Below are 12,257 nucleotides of genomic sequence, written 5' to 3'. Positions count from 1 at the left end.
TTTATTAAAATAGCAGTCCAGTTGGAAGCTCCCAGCTAAGCCAGATATGAGTTTGAACTGACTATTTTTTTCTTGAAAATATAAGGCTGACATAGAAGGATGCCATTTGATTGGAATCTCTGAGTCATATAGAAGCTGAGATATAAGTTTTTGAAAATGACTGAAGAATCGACTTTGTTCAAACATCAAAAAATTCTCCCGCGGCCAAATTTGGGCGCATCGACCTCAAATTTTCAGCACCACCTTTTTTCTGACCTGCTTCCGAGGAAAAAAAACGACAGTCAAATCTGTGCCCCACCCCCGCAAGTTTTCGGCGAAAAGTAACGGATCTATCCATGTATATGTAGAGACCTCTCGCGTAACATTCATTAGCGCTACTACTGCTCTCTAAACTGTTCACATTCAATGTAGCTAATTGTTTCTTTACTGACGTTAATATGCTGATAGGGAGAAAAAGAATTCCAAGAAAGGGGGCTGAAAATTCAGGAAGGGAAACCTCAAAGAGAGTTGTCCTCCTGCCTCAGACGTGTCTTTTTATGTTCCACGATGTCAGTGCTACTTTTTTATTTCGTTCTGAATGGGGATGCCAATATGAGAGTAGTAGAAAATGATCATTCTATTTAATATTTTACTGTGACTAGACTAGTGGACGAAATAGAGTAAACCGAAACCCATTTCAAAAATGCCGATTTCCACGGTGGAAAATAAAAAAGGTTTTTTGAATTACCTTAAAAATTGGCTCCTGCAGGTCGAATTTAGTGGAGCTCTGTAAAAGATGACTTGCAAAACAGCGGAAACTGTGTTTTTAGAATTCTCAATATATCCTTCAAGCTCCTGTGGGGCATATTTTAAATTCGATCTTCAATTTTTTAGCAACTAATAAAAACGTCCTCGAAAGTCTCAGTGCAACACCGAGCCTAATTAAAAATTCACAGCTTAGCCAAATTTAAATTTACAAATAAAACGTCGCACAGGATCGTGGAGGATGAATTGATGACTCCCAAAAGTCTTGGTTCTTGTATTTTCTATATTCCTTTCACTTTCAAACGGACCCACCATTTTTTGAACTGTCTTTTGCAGAATTCCACTTGACAGACGTAGAAAAGTCAAGTTTTAAGATGATTTTTAAACACTTTTTTATGTTTCAAAGCGGCAATCCGCCGGTTCCAAATGTTTTTCAGTTGACTCTGTTCCGTACATTAGTCTAGATAGTATCCGTACAATAAAACATACAATAAAATGATCATTTTCCACCGATTTTACCTTAGAACCGCCCCTATGCATCTTTCATTCGCTCGTACAATAATATTATTCATTTTTTTTTGGCAGCAATTCGCGTACACAATGGAATCAGGCGGCAGCCTTCAGTGGAATCAGTGCCTTGCAGCGTTTGGTATGTTTCCAAAAATACTATGCACAGTACAAAGACGTGCGACGCATGCGATCTGAAACGATAGATATTCCTCGTGAACTTTCTTAAAATTTGTCAGATTTGTAAGTGTCATTCGATTATCTTTCTATTTTTCAGCATCATCTCTAATGTTCTATCCAGCCGTCGACGCTGTTTGGTTTAGCCTGATGTCCACAAAAAGATATTTCGAAATCATTTACCTCTTGTCAAGTGTCATCCTAGTCATATGCGGTGCGATTCTCGCAGCAGTTTGCTCTGATTTTTATGGACGAAAAAAAACTATGTTAGCGTCATCGTTCTTCACCTTATTCAGAATTGCACGCTCCCTCGATTATTATCTTTCGGAAAATTCGTTTGAGATCCTATTTTTCATTCACTTGTTTCATGTCGGTTTCACCAGCACTACTATTCCTCTTTATATTTTGGAAGTTACTGCCACCAATATTCATCAAATTGCAATGGTACTTCCACTGGTAAATCTGATAATCTTACAACTTATTGCGGTATTATTTGGAAACGTTTTCGACAGTCTTGAGCCACATTCGATTGCATTTAGTGTTTGCATCTTCGTCGCAACATTATTTTACATTATAATACTTTCACTGTGCCCTGAGACGCCCTATTACTTGAACTGGAGAGAAAGGTACAAGGAAACTGAAAAGTCTCTTAGTTTTTATACCAGATCCAGGTACGTCAGAACAGAAGAACCGACACCGGAATCCTGTGGCAATTCACGAGTGACGAGGTGTGCGCAAGAATGGAACCAAAAACTGAGGGCAATTACTGAAATGAAAAACATTCACAGTTTATGCTTGATTTTTGTGTTGGTATCGATAAAGTGGGGCATTGGACAGCGGCACGATGAATCTATTATATTAGCAGTGATGTCAAATCTCAATGTTCCATATGAAATGCTTGTAGACTCTTCAAGTTTCGATCTTCTGATTGTAATTTTCGCAACAACAATCTTCATTATCTGCATGGCGTTTGCTATAAGTCTTTTGTCGATGAAAATATCCCTGTTGGCAGCAATCGTTATCAGTTTCGTAGCAACTTTGATCAAGATATGGATGGAAGATCCTGTAATATTATTTATTCTCATTTTTGTGAAATACTCGGGTTACTTAATCTTTACTGGCATCACGTGGTCTTCTGTAGGAGTTTTATTCTCAACCAATGTCAAGGCGATCGTCATTGCCATTGTCGTGAGCTTCGAGATGCTGATAGGCACCACCGTGTCCTGGATTGAGTATATGTTGTACCAAGAAGATCGTGATTATCCATGGTACCTCCATGTACCTCCTGGAGCAAATTCTTACGTCGACATGGGGGCTCTTATTCTCGCTTTCACCCTGGTCTTATTATACATTCCAAAAACGATGAAGGCGCAGCCTGAAAAAACGTTCCAAAATTATGCTGTGGTGCGAGCCGGGGGTTAGACGATATCAATCCTTGATGTAGAAGAGATGGGGCCCAGCTCGCCATTGTAAAAGAATAAACCTCAATTTCATCACCGAGAGAATTTCAAGGACTGCTCCCACTGGATTTCACTAAACTGTTATGATAATCTCGGGTGCTTCTTACAAAATTACTATCGAAGATTCTGTTATGCTGAGAGTCTGACGGCGCTGCCCACTTGCAACTAATAAGGTACCCGAGAACTAATATTGTTGAGACGTGGTAAAATTTGCGTCCAAGCTTTTCATTTTTGTAATCGGAAACAGTTTCTTCCTATTAAATTGCAAGTAAGTTTAATACATTATTTTATTGTGTCTTGATAACTAATTTTTTCGTCCTCCCCAAAATGTCCCCATCATCCCAACCTGAATTATACCCGGCTGCTTTTACGCTATGCATGCCGGATAAAACTCTTACTTGCTTCCGCATTTTCGTTGCACCATTTAATTTATAATGCCAAGAAGTTATAGGCCGATATATACAAGTCGGTGAAGCTACTATGACTACCCCTGTGACTCAGCGATTTGTTCGAAACTTGTTATGCTTTTTGAATGGCACAGAAAAATTTGCAAGCATCTCTTTGGTACCGACGATACTTGGTTTTCAAACGTGAAATTCAGTCAAGTGTTTCAAAGACGAGGCCTTTCACAAAACATCATTTCCTACGGAAATTGTAGGGGTTCGAATCATGTGTTAATTTGTGTTATTCGATTGGTTAATAGTGCAGAGGAAAAATCAAAGGCAACTTAGAATTAGCGAAGGTAAACTGATGTTTTGATGACTTTTGCAATACAACGATTATTCTGAATTCCAGAATTATCCTCTCAAATTTACATTCAGCGATACGTGACAAATTACGTTTTCTCATTTTAGTGCTGATTTCCATCTTTCAGAATTTGAACCTTTTAAGCAATAAAGTTTGTCTTATGATACCAATAGACTTATTTTAAATAAAAATACAAGTTTCCCTTGGCGAATTCCGAGTGAATCTTGGCTAGACTTTCGCTTTTTCAACCAAGGTCAGCCGAGTACCAATACTAATTTATGTAGTTCTTGAATTCAAGCAGTTCACCTGTAAAATAAATTTTTACCAACTGCCTAACTACCGATAGTAATTTTTTGCAAACGTTATTCGTTTCTCTCTTATATCTCTCAACAGTTGTTCGATTCTCTCGGTGCGCATTTTTCCAAAAAAATTGTAGCTTAATTTAAGGGGTTTTATTGCAATTTTAATAATTTAGATCGCAGTACACTTCAAACTATAACTATAGGAGAAATATTTCTAGCATTTTTGTTCCTCTTTCTATTCTTTAAACGCGCAAACTTCTTTTTTTTTTAACTGTATTCAGGGGTCTTTTAAATTGCATTTTTTACCTGCTTTATATGAACAACTATCTTTAGTTTTTTATTTTAATAATGAATTAAGTCAAGTCAAAGAAAATTAACATGTTAATCAGTTATACATCGCGTGACTAATGGTTTAGTGACGTATGCGGCAAAAAGGAAAATTTTGTGGTAAAAGGGCGTAAAACTTCTGTTTTACGCTTTTCGCACGTGTACTCAAAACGCATGTCTACACTAAAATTAGCGAAAAAAATTGTTACATCTAAAGGGCCTTATAATTGGATAAGCGTTTCTAGCACCAATATATATTTTCAATTATCACATTTATAAATGGTATTTTTTTAAAAAAGAATTAAAAAATAAGGTCACACCTGTCATTTCCGTGCATTTTTCGGAAACAACACGAAATAAAAAGAATCAATAGAAACAGTGAGCTTCCTCCAATAATCATTCATGGCCTTTCAAACAAGGCGTATTTTAAATAAGGTGTGAATATCAACGCACGACACTTTTCTACTTTTTACGATTCGATCGATCTACCTTTTTATAAATTTCTCTGTTCACCTTTGCTGAGATTGTTTGAATAAACACATACATCTATACTTGAACATTTTCCATACAACTTGTGTTCCTTCCTCATTGAATAAACTGGTTTTCCTGCATTTATTATATTTAAACGTCTATAAATTAGGTTTAAGGTTTGTATACGTGAAAGGTGAACCCCATAAGTAAGGTTACAACATCTACATTAAAATGAGCCAAAAAAATGAAGGTGAAAGATTTTTTCTTCGGTAAATACTTTCAGCAACAAAATGTATTTTTATTTGTCACATTTATAGACGGTATAAGGACGATTATCTAATATTTGCTCTCTGGTAAGCAGACTCTTACCGATGGGTAATTTATTTAGAAATTTCTTTTTTTCAAATTTTAGTTCTTTTAATAGAAAGAATTTGAAGTTTAAAAATAACGGTTGTATGCCTTCAATATATTCAGACGGTTGATAAGCATCAATCTCAGAGTGTGTGATCGATTCATTGAATGTCACAGATTTTCGTGTTCTAATGATTTTCTCCACGATAATACGTATAGGATGCAACCTACTATTATTCGGTAGACGTGCAGATTCAATTTCGCTTTCTCATACTCAAACACGTCATCTTGCAATCTCAACAACGGTTCAAGCTATTGACAGAGGCATGCAGATTAAAACACGTTTTTCAATACGTCGGCTGTAGATTTTGAAATGCACAGTATTTTTATATACTAATGATTACAGTTTGTGTATACACACATATTTATTTACTATAATTACAATTTGTTTTCAGCTTACTCGTTATCAATCGAACGAGTAACCTTATACGATATTTTCCTGAAACACCCCCTCAAACCATCGATAGAGACGTGCGGGTTCGAACCTCGTTTTTCCAATATGGTGGCGGTAAAGTTTCATATCTACATTTTCCACCAATTATCATTTTTTCTTGGAAGATATCGCAGAACGTAACCTCCCTCACCCCAAGTTTCGTTCGTAAATGAGATCATCACCACCTATGCAGACTCATCAATCTCAGAACAGCGTTTGAGAATTATCAGTTCAAAATATCGTTCAAACATAAAAGTTAAATTCATGGCTGACAAGGAACACGCAAGTTTCATCAGAACGATGGAGATCGCGTACAACAAGGTATCTACGCTAGCTCTTTGACACGAAAGCTTAGAAACTGCCAACCATTGGATCGATGCTGGTGTGGAAAACGTGCAATTACTACGGAATATTTCCATGCGCTCGTGGCTACAAGTGAGCGAGAAACAGATGATGCAGCATACGATCACGCTCCTACGATCTTGGATAGAAAAATTTCAAATTTATGGTAATATCGGCAACGCTGCAGACTTCAATCGCGCCCAATGGGCATGATGTCGATAGCGCTTTCACCAGTCGGATCCGGACAAGTGTCGTCACAAATCTGCTGCGCCTCGATTTGATCCGATTTTTGGCGAATAGCAGTCTCAAGGGGAACGCCGTTATGTCGTACAAATTAAAGAACATGAAGAATGAGGAAGAAATCGAGGAAGTGACGCGTTTCACCACCACGAAGGAGATGATTTTTCCGACAACTGACCTCGACCAGTGGTTCGACAATAATGACGTCAACCGTCTCATCACGATAGTCGAAGAGTTCGAGCAGCGTGACTCTGGGTGGATAATGGTTGAGACTGTCAATTCCGCTGTTAATTTCAACAGCGGTCCATGAACATTTATAAAGCTGCAAAATGAAATTCAGCGAATACACGTCGTGGTGAATATCATTAACATCGACGAACACTGCAACACCCGTGTCCAGCAGCTATCCATACTGCAGCAAAGAAGTGCAGTACGAGGGGATAAGTTTTCCCCCGCCTTTCACCGGTATCTCCAAGTTTAGGGTACAAAATAATTCATCCATCAATGTTTATGGGCTCAACTCAAGTGAGGTAGTGCTGCTATGTTTGAAGAGGGGAACCTGCCGAATGTCCCTCTTCGATACAGTTGAAACTTTGCAGGGTGAAAGAAGGGAGAAAATAAACCAACAAATATTTCGGCTTATCCCCGTTGACTTAGAGCCCAATTGTCGTGTCATGATACCGCAAAATTATTATGTGACTGCTGTTTATGTCATTTTCAAGAAGTGTGCTCCTACCAAAATTACATCCGAGATTGGTCGAGTGCGAATAAATGCAAAATCGATCTGCCTGAGGACGAGAATAAAGTTTTGAAATTTGAAAGTTATCGGGATGTGGAGCCTGTGCCATTCGCCTTCTATGCAGATCTTGAATGCATTCTCGAGCCTATGGTCGATGAAGTGCAAAAGCAAGTCCCACTGTGCCTTTGGTGATTCTTTGTCTCGATTCCGCCCGAACGGCGGTCCGGACTGCATTTTGATGTTCATCGACGAATCTTGGTCTTGAGCCATGCTCTTCAAAGGTTATTTAAATAAAGTTGCACCGATGAAACTGTTGAGTATGAAACAGAAACATCGATTCAGAGAGGTGGAGGTCTGCCACGTCTGCGAAGGATCAATGGCGCCCACTTATGTAAAACACCGTGATCATTGCCATTTTACTGGTAAATATTGAAGTGCGGAGCATCAAGGCCGCATTCAAGACCGACAGTTGCCGATCGTGCAAAGTTTATTAAAAAAAAAAACCATGAACGCGCGCGAGCTGACATACTATCTTACACTGCGACCAAAACCCCTGGGGCTACCTGGTGCAAATGTGATCACATATTTGTCTCTTCTCACGACGAAATGCGACATTCGATAGGTTTCATACGTTTATAGATTCTTACAGCTTTCATACAGGCCCTGTATTAATGGGATCGATAGACGGAGAGCCGAAACATACCAGTTATGATATTTCTAACATCAGCGAACACGTCAGTTCGATCAAGAATTTTCAATGACTTTTAGACTTTAAGACTCGATATATGACATACACTTGACCTGAACTGTATCAAGTTCCTGACACTTCTAATTTTACAGTGTCTCCGTTAGTATTCCCCGCCACTACGTGACGCAAGTAGTCACGTGCTCACTATGCCGGCTTCCTATTGGTTGGATCTAGGTTAGACATAACGCAGAGAGCATATTTACGGGGGATGGGGGGTGAAGGGGGGTAGAGGAAAAGACAGCAGAAGATCGCGCGTGTCGATCGTTCATGCTCGGTCGATAATGACGTAACGTATTAGTGCGGTATACGATCAAATTTCGTAAGCGATCCGTCAGCTGCGTGGCATGCAATGCGAATGAATAGACGGAAAGTATATCAGAGCCAGTGTTGAGAAGCAAATATAACAAATAAATCGGTTTCACGTACTAATTTGATTTTTTTTTTTTGAATTTTCATCAATTTATGAGTTACTTTGTTTTTTATTCATACTTGACTATCATTTTTAGTTGGATAAGTTTAGGGTCAGTGTCACCCTAATCTAGCAACAGTGTGATTGCAGGGAGATGTGGAAGCTAAGAGTTAAGTTTATTACTCGGTGCAACGTATCTCGCTTCATATATTTGAAGTTTTGATCGAGCTTGTTTGTAGAGTTTTAAGCTAGCTAAATTTCCGCAATTATTCGAATATTCATCATAAAATTTCGATGTCAACACCAAATTAAATTTTTGATTAAAGTTTATCGATCAAAACTCCAGGTAAATCTTGTTTCTAAATCAGGCACTGTGAAATAAAAAATTTGATCAACAAACGTCACAAGGGATAAGACTTGATTGTTGAAAGCTGTATAAAATCAAGAGTGAACATGTAAGAATTATCATTCATCTTGTGAACTTTTACTTCAACGGGACCAATATTTAATCACATGAAAATGATCAACACACATGAAACTTTGCTGTTAAAATTGTATCATGATAATGTTGCCGAAAGACTCGACTTCAAATTCTGAATGTATAAGAGTTTTAAATTTTCCTAACAGGATGTTATAAAAGTACTTTTGATGCATCTTCAAGCTATAGGAAGAAACCTGTGGACAAATTTTACGACGATGGTCGAAGGAACCACGCGCATTAAAATCATCAATGATTCGCGAGTGATTTACCGATGATTTCCAATATTGAAGGATAAATTGAATTCTACTAGACTTCAAGTGGTTCCTAAAAGTTTCAAAATGTTCGGTATATTGCCGATTTCCAACTGATATTCAATACTAAAGTACATCTTGAATTCCAGTGATTACTCGTGATTTTTAAGCAATTCCACAAGTGAATAGTCCATCGATGCTGGTCTTTGATTCCGAGTTCGATCGTTCATATTTGAAAAACTAGCATTCTATGCGCATGTCACACCAATTCTGATTTAGTCGACGCTTTTAGTGTCGAAAGTCTGGGAAGAATGTTTGAATGTTCAGACTAAACAGAAAGAAAAGATTACGTAAGACAGAGCACTATACATTTCATGCATGCTCCCAATCCAAGTTATGACTCACTGAAGGGAGGCCGAGAGTCAGGAGGTGTATGGACGAAGATCGATATGTGTTGAAGATCCGTTTATTATGATCCAGCCGGTACTCCGTTCCGATGCACACTTGTAATGCCTGTAATCATGTAATGTAACCTGTAATGGCTTACATAGAATACAGTATAATATTCGTTTTGACACAGCGTGCGGTAAGTTCGTTTTACCGTGCCTGCGGAACGTGCGGTAAGTGAATATTACCCTTACAGCGACCTCTAGAATTGTAATAACATACTCATGCGCACTGTGTATTTACCAGATTATAATCGATGTAAACAAACGTGGTGCTAAGGAGCGAAGGCGATGCTCGGATTACTAACATCGATTACAAAAGGTCATATTAGCTTTTCTTTGTGTGCCAATACCACTTTTAACAAATCTCATCGCGAACTTACCGCAACTTGTGTCAAAAAATAGTATACATAACTCGTGCGTGCAGGTATCACCTACTTCCCGCACTTGTCACTTAATGTACTATTTCGGGATGACAAGGCCAAAAAAGGAGACACCAAGTCCAGCAAATTATACGTGTACGGCTACTCATTTCACAGACTGTTTTCGAAATGTAATGTTTGATGAGAACCTAGTTTTCTGTATAGTCCAACCCCTGTCCTTCGCTTTTTGCCAGTTTCAGCTAACTACTGTAGGTGCCTGTTCTACGCTTCATCGGTGAATCCACACGAGAGAGACAATAACATGCTTTCATCTACCTGACAAACAAGATATTAAATTGATGATACTTCTAACTTTACACATATTTTATGTTAAAACGTATTGATTTGTAAATACCAGCTGCCGCCACACATTCGTGACTCTTGGCCTTTGCCCGCCATCAATGTTACGACGTACGATTTGCTACGCACTTTGTACTCTGGACTGATTTTAGCTTCTACAGTGCATACTGAGCTAAGCGATGTACCGGGATGTAGGTCATAGGTGCGCGACTTTTGCGTGCAACCTAACTATATATAAAAGACATATCTGTCAGATTATGTACGTAGGAAACGTAGGTGCTCATTAATATTAATAGCTAATTAATATTTGTAGACTCCTGGGTAAAAAGAGGTAGATGGAAAACGCAATAAACGAAGCAGACTGCAATTTAAATTCATTTTGAGGTTATAATGTGCATTTGAAAACTTTACTTGAATGAAATTTTAGGAATTTCAATAAATTTTGACCAGCATGATATACTAAAATATATAAATTATAATACATTACTTAGCTACCTGTGGTGTTTCGGCTACGGCGGGATTTTCGTTTTTATTAAAAAAACTTTGCCACTATACCGAAATCAATTTTCGATACATCGTTAATAGTCCAGCAGTTAACGTTGCCTTTTGCAAACCAACGTCTGTTATAATTTCACAAAACCACTGCTTGTACGAAGATACGACAAAAAAGGACAGAAAGAATTGGATCGCGTATAAACACCATGAGCTATATATGGGGAATTTGAAACGTGGCCAATCAGCTTCTCAACAGGGCTGTTCAGTTTTCGCTACAAAAGGCAGTTCAAGCGTTCACATGAAGCGGCTTTCTGTATCATAGAGATGTCGTTTATCCTCATAGAGAATCCTTATACCAGGGGTCAAAATAGCGAGAACGCCTAGGATCAACAACCGTATTTATCACTGATTTGTATATCTATATATACCAAAAAGCGTATGTCATAGATATTATAAAAATAACGACTGAAGTTAAAGATAATTCTTGATCAAACTGACGATTTCGACGATGTTGGAAATACTATAACTAGTATATTTCGGGTCTCCGTGCATCTATCGTTTTGACATATTGACAGGGCTTGGATGAAAGCTCTCAAAATCTATGAACGTGTAAAACTTATCAAATTCCATCGTGCACGGGGTAATATATATATATATATATATTTATGTTTTTCAACTTGCCGTTATCGGCGACCGCCGATCTTGATGAAAATCTGGTCATCCGCAAAAGTATTTCGCGGTTATTATTGGATTATTAGCCCACAGATGTTTCAAAATCTGGCCGTGATGGAGTAATTTTGACACCGGTTTCGGATTCAGAATGTTCAAAGACCCATAATTTTGGTTATCTAGTCTGCCGTACCTCGAGCAGAATAAAATACCCTATAAAAAACAAAAATATGGGGATAATGGAGCAAGTCTGACACTGAATTATTATTTATGAGAAAATCTTCGGTAATAATATAATACTTATCTTCAATACTTGTTTTTGTGCTATAATTGGTCCCTTCATTTTTATTGGTGTCACGTGATCTTCTGTAGAAGTTTTATTTTCGACGAATGTCAAGGCCATCGGTATTGATATTGTCGTGAGCTTCGCGATGCTGAGAGGTACCACCATGTTCTGAATTGAGTATCTGATGTTCCAAGAAGATCGTGAACATCATCTTCGGTACCTCGATGTACCTCCTTCAGTAAAATCCTACGTCGACATGGGGACTCTTATTGTCGCTTTTACCTTAGTCTTGATGTTCGTTTCGAAAACGATCAAGGTGCAGCCTGAGCAAACGTTTGAAATCTATGCTGTAGTAGGATCCGGAGATTCGATGTCATCAAAGCCTCACAATCAGACGAACGTCGTGGAGCCCAGCCCGCCGTTGTGAGAGAAGAATGCAAAATTTCAACACTGAGAGAATTTCCAGGATTAGTCGCACCAGATTTCAGTGAAGCATGATGCTGCTCTCAGCTGCTTTTTACGAAATTCCTATCACAAATTCTCTCATACCAGAGTCTGATAGTGCTGCACACTCGCAACTGATTAGGAACCCGAGAACTGATATTATTAAGCATGGTCAATTTTGTTTATACAATTTTTATTCCTGTGATCGCAAAAAGTCTGTTACAATCAAAGCGCAAGCACGTTCAACATGTTTTTTCGTTCTGTCTTGACCATAAATTTTTTCGTCCATCTACAAAAGTTCCCATGATCACAACTTCAATTATACTCGGCTACTTTTGTGCAACGCCTACATTTCTCTTATGTTCTAACCGATAAAATTCGTATCTGCCCCCTCGTTTTCGGTGTA

General features: G+C 38.2%; 1 long non-coding RNA gene across 1 annotated transcript; it reads right to left on the bottom strand.

Moving 5' to 3' along the window:
* Window positions 1–8,153: 8,153 nt before the first annotated feature.
* On the bottom strand, window positions 8,154–10,039 carry LOC124297016 (uncharacterized). Its single transcript, XR_006906501.1, has 4 exons — window positions 10,013–10,039; window positions 9,646–9,933; window positions 9,195–9,302; window positions 8,154–9,117 (listed from the first exon to the last, which is right to left on the bottom strand). It is a non-coding gene; the product is annotated as an uncharacterized LOC124297016 (long non-coding RNA).
* Window positions 10,040–12,257: the final 2,218 nt, after the last annotated feature.

Source organism: Neodiprion virginianus, chromosome 2 (assembly GCF_021901495.1).
Source record: "Neodiprion virginianus isolate iyNeoVirg1 chromosome 2, iyNeoVirg1.1, whole genome shotgun sequence".
Taxonomy (NCBI): domain Eukaryota; kingdom Metazoa; phylum Arthropoda; class Insecta; order Hymenoptera; family Diprionidae; genus Neodiprion; species Neodiprion virginianus.
Note: the sequence above shows the minus strand (reverse complement) of the source record. Positions and strands in the feature narration are given on the sequence as shown.